Source organism: Diachasmimorpha longicaudata, chromosome 2, assembly GCF_034640455.1.
Source record: "Diachasmimorpha longicaudata isolate KC_UGA_2023 chromosome 2, iyDiaLong2, whole genome shotgun sequence".
NCBI lineage: Eukaryota > Metazoa > Arthropoda > Insecta > Hymenoptera > Braconidae > Diachasmimorpha > Diachasmimorpha longicaudata.
The window spans coordinates 2367727-2384678 of NC_087226.1; positions in this window are offsets into that span (position 1 = coordinate 2367727).

Here is a 16952-nt window from a genome sequence, read left to right on the forward strand (position 1 = left end):
TATGCACTCGTGTAGTTCGACGAGACGAAGCTATTGCACGCGGTTTCATCGGGCTACGACAATGTGTACTCAAGATATATGCCATCATATCGAACACGAATATCAACTTCTATGATTGAGTTTTTCGTGAGCTGTGGTCGTGAAGTAAACGATGTTGCATCTGTTTCCTTGGTTATTCAGCGTGCTGAAACCGAATATGATGGCAGATGTTGTCTAGGTGCAGCCTAGACAACATCTGCCAAAAAAAAGTGATTCCCACGATGTCGTAAAAACGCATATGTATAATCGACTTTTTCTCGAAGACAAATCGTTCAAACGCAAACTTGGCGCATTGCACTCGTGTAGTTGGACGAGACGAAGCTATTGCACGCGGTTTCATCGGCCTACGGCAATGTGTACTCAAGATATATGCCATCATATCGAACACGAATATCAACTTCTATGATTCAGTTTTTCGTGATCTGTGGTCGTGAAGAAAACGATGTTGCATCAGTTTCCTTGGTTATTCAGCGTGCTGAAACCGAATATGATGGCAGATGTTGTCTAGGTGGAGCCTAGACATCATCTGCCAAAAAAAAGTGATTCCCACGATGTCGTAAAAACGCATATGTATAATCGACTTTTTCTCGAAGACAAATCATTCGAACGCAAACATCGCGCATTGCAGTCGTGTAGTTGGACGAGACGAAGCTATTGCACGCGGTTTCATCGGCCTACGATAATGTGAACTCAAGATATATGCCATCATATCGAACACGAATATCAACTTCTATGATTCAGTTTTTCGTGAGCTGTGGTCGTGAAGAAAACGATGTTGCATCAGTTTCCTTGGTTATTCAGCGTGCTGAAACCGAATATGATGGCAGATGTTGTCTAGGTGGAGCCTAGACATCATCTGCCAAAAAAAAGTGATTCCCACGATGTCGTAAAAACGCAGATGTATAATCGACTTTTTCTCGAAGACAAATCATTCGAACGCAAACATCGCGCATTGCAGTCGTGTAGTTGGACGAGACGAAGCTATTGCACGCGGTTTCATCGGCCTACGATAATGTGTACTCAAGTTATATGCCATCATATCGAACACGAATATCAACTTCTATGATTGAGTTTTTCGTGAGCTGTGGTCGCGAAGAAAACGATGTTGCATCAATTTCCTTGGTTATTCGGCGTGCTGAAACCGAATATGATGCCAGATTTTGTCTAGGTGCAGCCAAAAAAAAGTGATTACCACGATGTCGTAAAAGCGCATATGTATAATCGACTTTTTCTCGAAGACAAATCGTTCAAACGCAAACTTGGCGCATTGCACTCGTGTAGTTCGACGAGACGAAGCTATTGCACGCGGTTTCATCGGCCTACGACAATGTGTACTCAAGTTATATGCCATCATATCGAACACGAATATCAACTTCTATGATTGAGTTTTTCGTGAGCTGTGGTCGCGAAGAAAACGATGTTGCATCAGTTTCCTCGGTTATTCGGCGTACTGAAAGCGAATATGATGCCAGATTTTGTCTAGGTGCAGCCAAAAAAAAGTGATTCCCACGATGTCGTAAAAACGCATATGTATAATCGACTTTTCCCGAAGTCAAATCGTTCAAACGCAAACTTGGCGCATTGCACTCGTGTAGTTCGACGGGACGAAGCTATTTCACGCGGTTTCATCGGCCTACGACAATGTGTACTCAAGTTATATGCCATCATATCGAACACTAATATCAACTTCTATGATTGAGTTTTTCGTGAGCTGTGGTCGCGAAGAAAACGATGTTGCATCAATTTCCTTGGTTATTCGGCGTGCTGAAACCGAATATGATGCCAGATTTTGTCTAGGTACAGCCAAAAAACAGTGATTACCACGATGTCGTAAAAACGCATATGTATAATCGACTTTTTCTCGAAGACAAATCGTTCAAACGCAAACTTCGCGTATGCACTCGTGTAGTTCGACGAGACGAAGCTATTGCACGCGGTTTCATCGGGCTACGACAATGTGTACTCAAGATATATGCCATCATATCGAACACGAATATCAACTTCTATGATTGAGTTTTTCGTGAGCTGTGGTCGTGAAGTAAACGATGTTGCATCTGTTTCCTTGGTTATTCAGCGTGCTGAAACCGAATATGATGGCAGATGTTGTCTAGGTGCAGCCTAGACAACATCTGCCAAAAAAAAGTGATTCCCACGATGTCGTAAAAACGCATATGTATAATCGACTTTTTCTCGAAGACAAATCGTTCAAACGCAAACTTGGCGCATTGCACTCGTGTAGTTGGACGAGACGAAGCTATTGCACGCGGTTTCATCGGCCTACGGCAATGTGTACTCAAGATATATGCCATCATATCGAACACGAATATCAACTTCTATGATTCAGTTTTTCGTGATCTGTGGTCGTGAAGAAAACGATGTTGCATCAGTTTCCTTGGTTATTCAGCGTGCTGAAACCGAATATGATGGCAGATGTTGTCTAGGTGGAGCCTAGACATCATCTGCCAAAAAAAAGTGATTCCCACGATGTCGTAAAAACGCATATGTATAATCGACTTTTTCTCGAAGACAAATCATTCGAACGCAAACATCGCGCATTGCAGTCGTGTAGTTGGACGAGACGAAGCTATTGCACGCGGTTTCATCGGCCTACGATAATGTGTACTCAAGTTATATGCCATCATATCGAACACGAATATCAACTTCTATGATTGAGTTTTTCGTGAGCTGTGGTCGCGAAGAAAACGATGTTGCATCAATTTCCTTGGTTATTCGGCGTGCTGAAACCGAATATGATGCCAGATTTTGTCTAGGTGCAGCCAAAAAAAAGTGATTACCACGATGTCGTAAAAGCGCATATGTATAATCGACTTTTTCTCGAAGACAAATCGTTCAAACGCAAACTTCGGGTATGCACTCGTGTAGTTCGACGAGACGAAGCTATTGCACGCGGTTTCATCGGGCTACGACAATGTGTACTCAAGATATATGCCATCATATCGAACACGAATATCAACTTCTATGATTGAGTTTTTCGTGAGCTGTGGTCGTGAAGTAAACGATGTTGCATCAGTTTCCTTGGTTATTCAGCGTGCTGAAACCGAATATGATGGCAGATGTTGTCTAGGTGCAGCCTAGACAACATCTGCCAAAAAAAAGTGATTCCCACGATGTCGTAAAAACGCATATGTATAATCGACTTTTTCTCGAAGACATATCGTGCAAACGCAAACTTCGCACATTGCACTCGTGTAGTTGGACGAGACGAAGTTATTGCACGCGGTTTCATCGGCCTACGACAATGTGTACACAAGTTATCTGCCATCATATCGAACACGAATATCAACTTCTATGATTGAGTTTTTCGTGAGCTGTGGTCGCGAAGAAAACGATGTTGCATCAGTTTCCTCGGTTATTCGGCGTGCTGAAACCGAGTATGATGGCAGATTTTGTCTAGGTGCAGCCAAAAAAAAGTGATTCCCACGATGTCGTAAAAACGCATATGTATAATCGACTTTTTCCCGAAGACAGATCGTGCAAACGCAAACTTCGCACATTGCACTCGTGTAGTTGGACGAGACGAAGCTATTGCACGCTGTTTCATCGGCCTACGACAATGTGTACTCAATTTATATGCCATCATATCGAACACGAATATCAACTTCTATGATTGAGTTTTTCGTGAGCTGTGGTGGCGAAGAAAACGATGTTGCATCAGTTTCCTCGGTTATTCGGCGTGCTGAAACCGAATATGATGCCAGATTTTGTCTAGGTGCAGCCAAAAAAAAGTGATTCCCACGATGTCGTAAAAACGCATATGTATAATCGACTTTTTCTCGAAGACAGATCGTCCAAACGCAAACTTCGCACATTGCACTCGTGTAGTTGGACGAGACGAAGCTATTTCACGCGGTTTCATCGTCCTACGACAATGTGTACTCAAGTTATATGCCATCATATCGAACACGAATATCAACTTCTATGATTGAGTTTTTCGTGAGCTGTGGTCGTGAAGTAAACGATGTTGCATCAGTTTCCTTGGTTATTCAGCGTGCTGAAACCGAATATGATGGCAGATGTTGTCTAGGTGCAGCCTAGACAACATCTGCCAAAAAAAAGTGATTACCACGATGTCGTCAAAACGCATATGTATAATCGACTTTTTATCGAAGACAAATCGTTCAAACGCAAACTTCGCGTATGCACTCGTGTAGTTCAACGAGACGAAGCTATTGCACGCGGTTTCATCGGCCTACGACCATGTGTACTCAAGTTATATGCCATCATATCGAACACGAATATCAACTTCTATGATTGAGTTTTTCGTGAGCTGTGGTCGCGAAGAAAACGATGTTGCATCAATTTCCTTGGTTATTCGGCGTGCTGAAACCGAATATGATGCCAGATTTTGTCTAGGTGCAGCCAAAAAAAAGTGATTACCACGATGTCGTAAAAGCGCATATGTATAATCGACTTTTTCTCGAAGACAAATCGTTCAAACGCAAACTTCGGGTATGCACTCGTGTAGTTCGACGAGACGAAGCTATTGCACGCGGTTTCATCGGGCTACGACAATGTGTACTCAAGATATATGCCATCATATCGAACACGAATATCAACTTCTATGATTGAGTTTTTCGTGAGCTGTGGTCGTGCAGTAAACGATGTTGCATGAGTTTCCTTGGTTATTCAGCGTGCTGAAACCGAATATAATGGCAGATGTTGTCTAGGTGCAGCCTAGACAACATCTGCCAAAAAAAGTGATTCCCACGATGTCGTAAAAACGCATATGTATAATCGACTTTTTCTCGAAGACAAATCGTTGAAACGCAAACTTGGCGCATTGCACTCGTGTAGTTGGACGAGACGAAGCTATTGCACGCAGTTTCATCGGCCTACGGCAATGTGTACTCCAGATATATGCCATCATATCGAACACGAATATCAACTTCTATGATTCAGTTTTTCGTGAGCTGTGGTCGTGAAGAAAACGATGTTGCATCAGTTTCCTTGGTTATTCAGCGTGCTGAAACCGAATATGATGGCAGATGTTGTCTAGGTGGAGCCTAGACATCATCTGCCAAAAAAAAGTGATTCCCACGATGTCGTAAAAACGCATATGTATAATCGACTTTTTCTCGAAGACAAATCGTTCGAACGCAAACATCGCGCATTGCAGTCGTGTAGTTGGACGAGACGAAGCTATTGCACGCGGTTTCATCGGCCTACGACAATGTGTACTCAAGTTATATGCCATCATATCGAACACGAATATCAACTTCTATGATTGTGTTTTTCGTGAGCTGTGGTCGCGAAGAAAACGATGTTGCATCAATTTCCTTGGTTATTCGGCGTGCTGAAACCGAATATGATGCCAGATTTTGTCTAGGTACAGCCAAAAAACAGTGATTACCACGATGTCGTAAAAACGCATATGTTTAATCGAATTTTTCTCGAAGACAAATCGTTCAAACGCAAACTTCGCGTATGCACTCGTGTAGTTCGACGAGATGAAGCTATTGCACGCGGTTTCATCGGCCTACGACAATGTGTACTCAAGTTATATGCCATCATATCGAACACGAATATCAACTTCTATGATTGAGTTTTTCGTGAGCTGTGGTCGCGAAGAAAAGGATGTTGCATCAATTTCCCTGGTTATTCGGCGTGCTGAAACCGAATATGATAGCAGATTTTGTCTAGGTGCAGCCAAAAAAAAGTGATTCCCACGATGTCGTAAAAACGCATATGTATAATCGACTCTTTCTCGAAGACAAATCGTTCGAACGCAAACTTGGCGCATTGCACTCGTGTAGTTGGACGAGACGAAGCTATTGCACGCGGTTTCATCGGCCTACGATAATGTGTACTCAAGTTATATGCCATCATATCGAACACGAATATCAACTTCTATGATTGAGTTTTTCGTGAGCTGTGGTCGCGAAGAAAACGATGTTGCATCAATTTCCTTGGTTATTCGGCGTGCTGAAACCGAATATTATGCCAGATTTTGTCTAGGTGCAGCCAAAAAAAAGTGATTACCACGATGTCGTAAAAGCGCATATGTATAATCGACTTTTTCTCGAAGACAAATCGTTCAAACGCAAACTTCGGGTATGCACTCGTGTAGTTCGACGAGACGAAGCTATTGCACCTGGTATCATCGGCCTACGACAATGTGTACTCAAGTTATATGCCATCATATCGAATACGAATATCAACTTCTATGATTGAGTTTTTCGTGAGCTATGGTCGCGAAGAAAACGATGTTGCATCAATTTCCTTGGTTATTCGGCGTGCTGAAACCGAATATGATGCCAGATTTTGTCTAGGTGCAGCCAAAAAAAAGTGATTCCCACGATGTCGTAAAAGCGCATATGTATAATCGACTTTTTCTCGAAGACATATCGTGCAAACGCAAACTTCGCACATTGCACTCGTGTAGTTGGACGAGACGAAGTTATTGCACGCGGTTTCATCGGCCTACGACAATGTGTACACAAGTTATCTGCCATCATATCGAACACGAATATCAACTTCTATGATTGAGTTTTTCGTGAGCTGTGGTCGCGAAGAAAACGATGTTGCATCAGTTTCCTCGGTTATTCGGCGTGCTGAAACCGAGTATGATGGCAGATTTTGTCTAGGTGCAGCCAAAAAAAAGTGATTCCCACGATGTCGTAAAAACGCATATGTATAATCGACTTTTTCCCGAAGACAGATCGTGCAAACGCAAACTTCGCACATTGCACTCGTGTAGTTGGACGAGACGAAGCTATTGCACGCGGTTTCATCGGCCTACGACAATGTGTACACAAGTTATATGCCATCATATCGAACACGAATATCAACTTCTATGATTGAGTTTTTCGTGAGCTGTGGTCGCAAAGAAAACGATGTTGCATCAGTTTCCTCGGTTATTCGGCGTGCTGAAACCGAATATGATGCCAGATTTTGTCTAGGTGCAGCCAAAAAAAGTGATTCCCACGATGTCGTAAAAACGCATATGTATAATCGACTTTTGCTCGAAGACAAATCGTTCAAACGCAAACTTCGGGTATGCACTCGTGTAGTTCGACGAGACGAAGCTATTGCACGCGGTTTCATCGGCCTACGACAATGTGTACTCAAGTTATTTGCCATCATATCGAACACGAATATCAACTTCTATGATTGAGTTTTTCGTGAGCTGTGGTCGCGAAGAAAATTATGTTGCATCAGTTTCCTTGGTTATTCGGCGTGCTGAAACCGAATATGATGCCAGATTTTGTCTAGGTGCAGCCAAAAAAAAGTGATTCCCACGATGTCGTAAAAACGCATATGTATAGTCGACTTTTTCTCGAAGACAAATCGTTCGAACGCAAACATCGCGCATTGCACTCGTGTAGTTGGACGAGACGAAGCTATTGCACGCGGTTTGATCGGCCTACGACAATGTGTACTCAATTTATATGCCATCATATCGAACACGAATATCAACTTCTATGATTGAGTTTTTCGTGAGCTGTGGTGGCGAAGAAAACGATGTTGCATCAGTTTCCTCGGTTAGTCGGCGTGCTGAAACCGAATATGATGCCAGATTTTGTCTAGGTGCAGCCAAAAAAAAGTGATTCCCACGATGTCGTAAAAACGCATATGTATAATCGACTTTTTCTCGAAGACAGATCGTCCAAACGCAAACTTCGCACATTGCACTCGTGTAGTTGGACGAGACGAAGCTATTTCACGCGGTTTCATCGTCCTACGACAATGTGTACTCAAGTTATATGCCATCATATCGAACACGAATATCAACTTCTATGATTGAGTTTTTCGTGAGCTGTGGTCGTGAAGTAAACGATGTTGCATCAGTTTCCTTGGTTATTCAGCGTGCTGAAACCGAATATGATGGCAGATGTTGTCTAGGTGCAGCCTAGACAACATCTGCCAAAAAAAAGTGATTACCACGATGTCGTCAAAACGCATATGTATAATCGACTTTTTCTCGAAGACAAATCGTTCAAACGCAAACTTCGCGTATGCACTCGTGTAGTTCAACGAGACGAAGCTATTGCACGCGGTTTCATCGGCCTACGACAATGTGTACTCAAGTTATATGCCATCATATCGAACACGAATATCCACTTCTATGATTGAGTTTTTCGTGAGCTGTGGTCGCGAAGAAAACGATGTTGCATCAGTTTCCTTGGTTATTCGGCGTGCTGAAACCGAATATGATGGCAAATTTTGTCTAGGTGCAGCCAAAAAAAAGTGATTCCCACGATGTCGTAAAAACGCATATGTATAATCGACTTTTTCTCGAAGACAGATCGTGCAAACGCAAACTTCGCACATTGCACTCGTGTAGTTGGACGAGACGAAGCTATTGCACGCGGTTTCATCGGCCTACGACAATGTGTACACAAGTTATCTGCCATCATATCGAACACGAATATCAACTTCTATGATTGAGTTTTTCGTGAGCTGTGGTCGCGAAGAAAACGCTGTTGCATCAGTTTCCTCGGTTGTTCGGCGTGCTGAAACCGAATATGATGCCAGATTTTGTCTAGGTGCAGCCAAAAAAAAGTGATTCCCACGATGTCGTAAAAACGCATATGTATAATCGACTTTTGCTCGAAGACAAATCGTTCAAACGCAAACTTCGGGAATGCACTCGTGTAGTTCGACGAGACGAAGCTATTGCACGCGGTTTCATCGGCCTACGACAATGTGTACTCAAGTTATATGCCATCATATCGAACACGAATATCAACTTCTATGATTGAGTTTTTCGTGAGCTGTGGTCGCGAAGAAAACGATGTTGCATCAGTTTCCTTGGTTATTCGGCGTGCTGAAACCGAATATGATGGCAGATTTTCTCTAGGTGCAGCCAAAAACAAGTGATTCCCACGATGTCGTAAAAACGCATATGTATAATCGACTTTTTCTCGAAGACAAATCGTTCGAACGCAAACTTGGCGCATTGCACTCGTGTAGTTGGACGAGACGAAGCTATTGCACGCGGTTTCATCGGCCTACGACAATGTGTACTCAAGTTATATGCCATCATATCGAACACGAATATCAACTTCTATGATTGAGTTTTTCGTGAGCTGTGGTCGCGAAGAAAACGATGTTGCATCAATTTCCTTGGTTATTCGGCGTGCTGAAACCGAATATGATGCCAGATTTTGTCTAGGTACAGCCAAAAAACAGTGATTACCACGATGTCGTAAAAACGCATATGTATAATCGACTTTTTCTCGAAGACAAATCGTTCAAACGCAAACTTCGCGTATGCACTCGTGTAGTTCGACGAGACGAAGCTATTGCACGCGGTTTCATCGGGCTACGACAATGTGTACTCAAGATATATGCCATCATATCGAACACGAATATCAACTTCTATGATTGAGTTTTTCGTGAGCTGTGGTCGTGAAGTAAACGATGTTGCATCAGTTTCCTTGGTTATTCAGCGTGCTGAAACCGAATATGATGGCAGATGTTGTCTAGGTGCAGCCTAGACAACATCTGCCAAAAAAAAGTGATTCCCACGATGTCGTAAAAACGCATATGTATAATCGACTTTTTCTCGAAGACAAATCGTTCGAACGCAAACTTGGCGCATTGCACTCGTGTAGTTGGACCAGACGAAGCTATTGCACGCGGTTTCATCGGCCTACGATAATGTGTACTCAAGTTATATGCCATCATATCGAACACGAATATCAACTTCTATGATTGAGTTTTTCGTGAGCTGTGGTCGCGAAGAAAACGATGTTGCATCAATTTCCTTGGTTATTCGGCGTGCTGAAACCGAATATGATGCCAGATTTTGTCTAGGTGCAGCCAAAAAAAAGTGATTACCACGATGTCGTAAAAGCGCATATGTATAATCGACTTTTTCTCGAAGACAAATCGTTCAAACGCAAACTTCGGGTATGCACTCGTGTAGTTGGACGAGACGAAGTTATTGCACGCGGTTTCATCGGCCTACGACAATGTGTACACAAGTTATCTGCCATCATATCGAACACGAATATCAACTTCTATGATTGAGTTTTTCGTGAGCTGTGGTCGCGAAGAAAACGATGTTGCATCAGTTTCCTCGGTTATTCGGCGTGCTGAAACCGAGTATGATGGCAGATTTTGTCTAGGTGCAGCCAAAAAAAAGTGATTCCCACGATGTCGTAAAAACGCATATGTATAATCGACTTTTTCCCGAAGACAGATCGTGCAAACGCAAACTTCGCACATTGCACTCGTGTAGTTGGACGAGACGAAGCTATTGCACGCGGTTTCATCGGCCTACGACAATGTGTACACAAGTTATATGCCATCATATCGAACACGAATATCAACTTCTATGATTGAGTTTTTCGTGAGCTGTGGTCGCGAAGAAAACGATGTTGCATCAGTTTCCTCGGTTATTCGGCGTGCTGAAACCGAATATGATGCCAGATTTTGTCTAGGTGCAGCCAAAAAAAGTGATTCCCACGATGTCGTAAAAACGCATATGTATAATCGACTTTTGCTCGAAGACAAATCGTTCAAACGCAAACTTCGGGTATGCACTCGTGTAGTTCGACGAGACGAAGCTATTGCACGCGGTTTCATCGGCCTACGACAATGTGTACTCAAGTTATTTGCCATCATATCGAACACGAATATCAACTTCTATGATTGAGTTTTTCGTGAGCTGTGGTCGCGAAGAAAATTATGTTGCATCAGTTTCCTTGGTTATTCGGCGTGCTGAAACCGAATATGATGCCAGATTTTGTCTAGGTGCAGCCAAAAAAAAGTGATTCCCACGATGTCGTAAAAACGCATATGTATAGTCGACTTTTTCTCGAAGACAAATCGTTCGAACGCAAACATCGCGCATTGCACTCGTGTAGTTGGACGAGACGAAGCTATTGCACGCGGTTTGATCGGCCTACGACAATGTGTACTCAATTTATATGCCATCATATCGAACACGAATATCAACTTCTATGATTGAGTTTTTCGTGAGCTGTGGTGGCGAAGAAAACGATGTTGCATCAGTTTCCTCGGTTATTCGGCGTGCTGAAACCGAATATGATGCCAGATTTTGTCTAGGTGCAGCCAAAAAAAAGTGATTCCCACGATGTCGTAAAAACGCATATGTATAATCGACTTTTTCTCGAAGACAGATCGTCCAAACGCAAACTTCGCACATTGCACTCGTGTAGTTGGACGAGACGAAGCTATTTCACGCGGTTTCATCGTCCTACGACAATGTGTACTCAAGTTATATGCCATCATACCGAACACGAATATCAACTTCTATGATTGAGTTTTTCGTGAGCTGTGGTCGTGAAGTAAACGATGTTGCATTAGTTTCCTTGGTTATTCAGCGTGCTGAAACCGAATATGATGGCAGATGTTGTCTAGGTGCAGCCTAGACAACATCTGCCAAAAAAAAGTGATTACCACGATGTCGTCAAAACGCATATGTATAATCGACTTTTTCTCGAAGACAAATCGTTCAAACGCAAACTTCGCGTATGCACTCGTGTAGTTCAACGAGACGAAGCTATTGCACGCGGTTTCATCGGCCTACGACAATGTGTACTCAAGTTATATGCCATCATATCGAACACGAATATCCACTTCTATGATTGAGTTTTTCGTGAGCTGTGGTCGCGAAGAAAACGATGTTGCATCAGTTTCCTTGGTTATTCGGCGTGCTGAAACCGAATATGATGGCAGATTTTCTCTAGGTGCAGCCAAAAAAAAGTGATTCCCACGATGTCGTAAAAACGCATATGTATAATCGACTTTTTCTCGAAGACAAATCGTTCGAACGCAAACTTGGCGCATTGCACTCGTGTAGTTGGACGAGACGAAGCTATTGCACGCGGTTTCATCGGCCTACGACAATGTGTACTCAAGTTATATGCCATCATATCGAACACGAATATCAACTTCTATGATTGAGTTTTTCGTGAGCTGTGGTCGCGAAGAAAACGATGTTGCATCAATTTCCTTGGTTATTCGGCGTGCTGAAACCGAATATGATGCCAGATTTTGTCTAGGTACAGCCAAAAAACAGTGATTACCACGATGTCGTAAAAACGCATATGTATAATCGACTTTTTCTCGAAGACAAATCGTTCAAACGCAAACTTCGCGTATGCACTCGTGTAGTTCGACGAGACGAAGCTATTGCACGCGGTTTCATCGGGCTACGACAATGTGTACTCAAGATATATGCCATCATATCGAACACGAATATCAACTTCTATGATTGAGTTTTTCGTGAGCTGTGGTCGTGAAGTAAACGATGTTGCATCAGTTTCCTTGGTTATTCAGCGTGCTGAAACCGAATATGATGGCCAAAAAAAAGTGATTCCCACGATGTCGTAAAAACGCATATGTATAATCGACTTTTTCTCGAAGACAAATCGTTCAAACGCAAACTTGGCGCATTGCACTCGTGTAGTTGGACGAGACGAAGCTATTGCACGCGGTTTCATCGGCCTACGACAATGTGTACTCAAGTTATATGCCATCATATCGAACACGAATATCAACTTCTATGATTGAGTTTTTCGTGAGCTGTGGTCGTGAAGAAAACGATGTTGCATCAGTTTCCTTGGTTATTCAGCGTGCTGAAACCGAATATGATGGCAGATGTTGTCTAGGTGGAGCCTAGACATCATCTGCCAAAAAAAAGTGATTCCCACGATGTCGTAAAAACGCATATGTATAATCGACTTTTTCTCGAAGACAGATCGTGCAAACGCAAACTTCGCACATTGCACTCGTGTAGTTGGACGTGACGAAGCTATTGCACGCGGTTTCATCGGCCTACGACAATGTGTACACAAGTTATCTGCCATCATATCGAACACGAATATCAACTTCTATGATTGAGTTTTTCGTGAGCTGTGGTCGCGAAGAAAACGCTGTTGCATCAGTTTCCTCGGTTGTTCGGCGTGCTGAAACCGAATATGATGCCAGATTTTGTCTAGGTGCAGCCAAAAAAAAGTGATTCCCACGATGTCGTAAAAACGCATATGTATAATCGACTTTTGCTCGAAGACAAATCGTTCAAACGCAAACTTCGGGAATGCACTCGTGTAGTTCGACGAGACGAAGCTATTGCACGCGGTTTCATCGGCCTACGACAATGTGTACTCAACTTATATGCCATCATAGCGAACACGAATATCCACTTCTATGATTGAGTTTTTCGTGAGCTGTGGTCGCGAAGAAAACGATTTTGCATCAGTTTCCTTGGTTATTCGGCGTGCTGAAACCGAATATGATGCCAGATTTTGTCTAGGTGCAGCCAAAAAAAAGTGATTCCCACGATGTCGTAAAAACGCATATGTATAATCGACTTTTTCTCGAAGACAAATCGTTCAAACGCAAACTTGGCGCATTGCACTCGTGTAGTTCGACGAGACGAAGCTATTGCACGCGGTTTCATCGGCCTACGACAATGTGTACTCAACTTATATGCCATCATATCGAACACGAATTTCAACTTCTATGATTGAGTTTTTCGTGAGCTGTGGTCGCGAAGAAAACGATGTTGCATCAGTTTCCTTGGTTATTTGGCTCGCTGAAACCGAATATAATGCCAGATTTTGTCTAGGTGCAGCCAAAAAAAAGTGATTCCCACGATGTCGTAAAAACGCATATGTATAGTCGACTTTTTCTCGAAGACAAATCGTTCAAACGCAAACTTGGCGCATTGCACTCGTGTAATTCGACGAGACGAAGCTATTGCACGCGGTTTCATCGGCCTACGACAATGTGTACTCAAGTTATATGCCATCATATCGAACACGAATATCAACTTCTATGATTGAGTTTTTCGTGAGCTGTGGTCGCGAAGAAAACGATGTTGCATCAGTTACCTTGGTTATTCGGCGTGCTGAAACCGAATATGATGCCAGATTTTGTCTAGGTGCAGCCAAAAAAAAGTGATTCCCACGAAGTCGTAAAAACGCATATGTATAATCGACTTTTTCTCGAAGACAAGTCGTTCAAACGCAAACTTGGCGCATTGCACTCGTGTAGTTCGACGAGACGAAGCTATTGCACGCGGTTTCATCGGCCTACGACTATGTGTACTCAAGCTATATGCCATCATATCGAACACGAATATCAACTTCTATGATTGAGTTTTTCGTGAGCTGTGGTCGCGAAGAAAACGATGTTGCATCAATGTCCTTGATATTCGGCGTGCTGAAACCGAATATGATGCCAGATTTTGTCTAGGTACAGCCCAAAAACAGTGATTACCACGATGTCGTAAAAACGCATATGTATAATCGACTTTTTCTCGAACAAAAATCGTACAAACGCAAACTTCGGGTATGCACTCGGGTAGTTCGACGAGACGAAGCTATTGCACGCAGTTTCATGGGCCTACGACAATGTGTACTCAAGTCATATGCCATCATATCGAACACGAATATCAACTTCTATGATTGAGTTTTTCGTGAGCTGTGGTCGCGAAGAAAACTATGTTGCATCAGTTTCCTTGGTTATTCGGCGTGCTGAAACCGAATATGATGCCAGATTTTGTCGAGGTGCAGCCAAAAAAAAAAGATTCCCACGATGTCGCAAAAAAGCATATGTATAATCGCCTTTTTCTCGAAGACAAATCGTTCAAACGCAAACATCGCGCATTGCACTCGTGTAGTTCGACGAGACGAAGCTATTGCACGCGGTTTCATCGGCCTACGACAATGTGTACTCAAGTTATATGCTATCATATCGAACACGAATATCAACTTCTATGATTGAGTTTTTCGTGAGCTGTGGTCGCGAAGAAAACGATGTTGCATCAGTTTCCTCGGTTATTCGGCGTACTGAAAGCGAATATGATGCCAGATTTTGTCTAGGTGCAGCCAAAAAAAAGTGATTCCCACGATGTCGTAAAAACGCATATGTATAATCGACTTTTCCCGAAGTCAAATCGTTCAAACGCAAACTTGGCGCATTGCACTCGTGTAGTTCGACGAGACGAAGCTATTTCACGCGGTTTCATCGGCCTACGACAATGTGTACTCAAGTTATATGCCATCATATCGAACACTAATATCAACTTCTATGATTGAGTTTTTCGTGAGCTGTGGTCGCGAAGAAAACGATGTTGCATCAATTTCCTTGGTTATTCGGCGTGCTGAAACCGAATATGATGCCAGATTTTGTCTAGGTACAGCCAAAAAACAGTGATTACCACGATGTCGTAAAAACGCATATGTATAATCGACTTTTTCTCGAAGACAAATCGTTCAAACGCAAACTTCGCGTATGCACTCGTGTAGTTCGACGAGACGAAGCTATTGCACGCGGTTTCATCGGGCTACGACAATGTGTACTCAAGATATATGCCATCATATCGAACACGAATATCAACTTCTATGATTGAGTTTTTCGTGAGCTGTGGTCGTGAAGTAAACGATGTTGCATCTGTTTCCTTGGTTATTCAGCGTGCTGAAACCGAATATGATGGCAGATGTTGTCTAGGTGCAGCCTAGACAACATCTGCCAAAAAAAAGTGATTCCCACGATGTCGTAAAAACGCATATGTATAATCGACTTTTTCTCGAAGACAAATCGTTCAAACGCAAACTTGGCGCATTGCACTCGTGTAGTTGGACGAGACGAAGCTATTGCACGCGGTTTCATCGGCCTACGGCAATGTGTACTCAAGATATATGCCATCATATCGAACACGAATATGAACTTCTATGATTCAGTTTTTCGTGAGCTGTGGTCGTGAAGAAAACGATGTTGCATCAGTTTCCTTGGTTATTCAGCGTGCTGAAACCGAATATGATGGCAGATGTTGTCTAGGTGGAGCCTAGACATCATCTGCCAAAAAAAAGTGATTCCCACGATGTCGTAAAAACGCATATGTATAATCGACTTTTTCTCGAAGACAAATCATTCGAACGCAAACATCGCGCATTGCAGTCGTGTAGTTGGACGAGACGAAGCTATTGCACGCGGTTTCATCGGCCTACGATAATGTGTACTCAAGTTATATGCCATCATATCGAACACGAATATCAACTTCTATGATTGAGTTTTTCGTGAGCTGTGGTCGCGAAGAAAACGATGTTGCATCAATTTCCTTGGTTATTCGGCGTGCTGAAACCGAATATGATGCCAGATTTTGTCTAGGTGCAGCCAAAAAAAAGTGATTACCACGATGTCGTAAAAGCGCATATGTATAATCGACTTTTTCTCGAAGACAAATCGTTCAAACGCAAACTTCGGGTATGCACTCGTGTAGTTCGACGAGACGAAGCTATTGCACGCGGTTTCATCGGGCTACGACAATGTGTACTCAAGATATATGCCATCATATCGAACACGAATATCAACTTCTATGATTGAGTTTTTCGTGAGCTGTGGTCGTGAAGTAAACGATGTTGCATCAGTTTCCTTGGTTATTCAGCGTGCTGAAACCGAATATGATGGCAGATGTTGTCTAGGTGCAGCCTAGACAACATCTGCCAAAAAAAAGTGATTCCCACGATGTCGTAAAAACGCATATGTATAATCGACTTTTTCTCGAAGACATATCGTGCAAACGCAAACTTCGCACATTGCACTCGTGTAGTTGGACGAGACGAAGTTATTGCACGCGGTTTCATCGGCCTACGACAATGTGTACACAAGTTATCTGCCATCATATCGAACACGAATATCAACTTCTATGATTGAGTTTTTCGTGAGCTGTGGTCGCGAAGAAAACGATGTTGCATCAGTTTCCTCGGTTATTCGGCGTGCTGAAACCGAGTATGATGGCAGATTTTGTCTAGGTGCAGCCAAAAAAAAGTGATTCCCACGATGTCGTAAAAACGCATATGTATAATCGCCTTTTTCTCGAAGACAAATCGTTCAAACGCAAACATCGCGCATTGCACTCGTGTAGTTCGACGAGACGAAGCTATTGCACGCGGTTTCATCGGCCTACGACA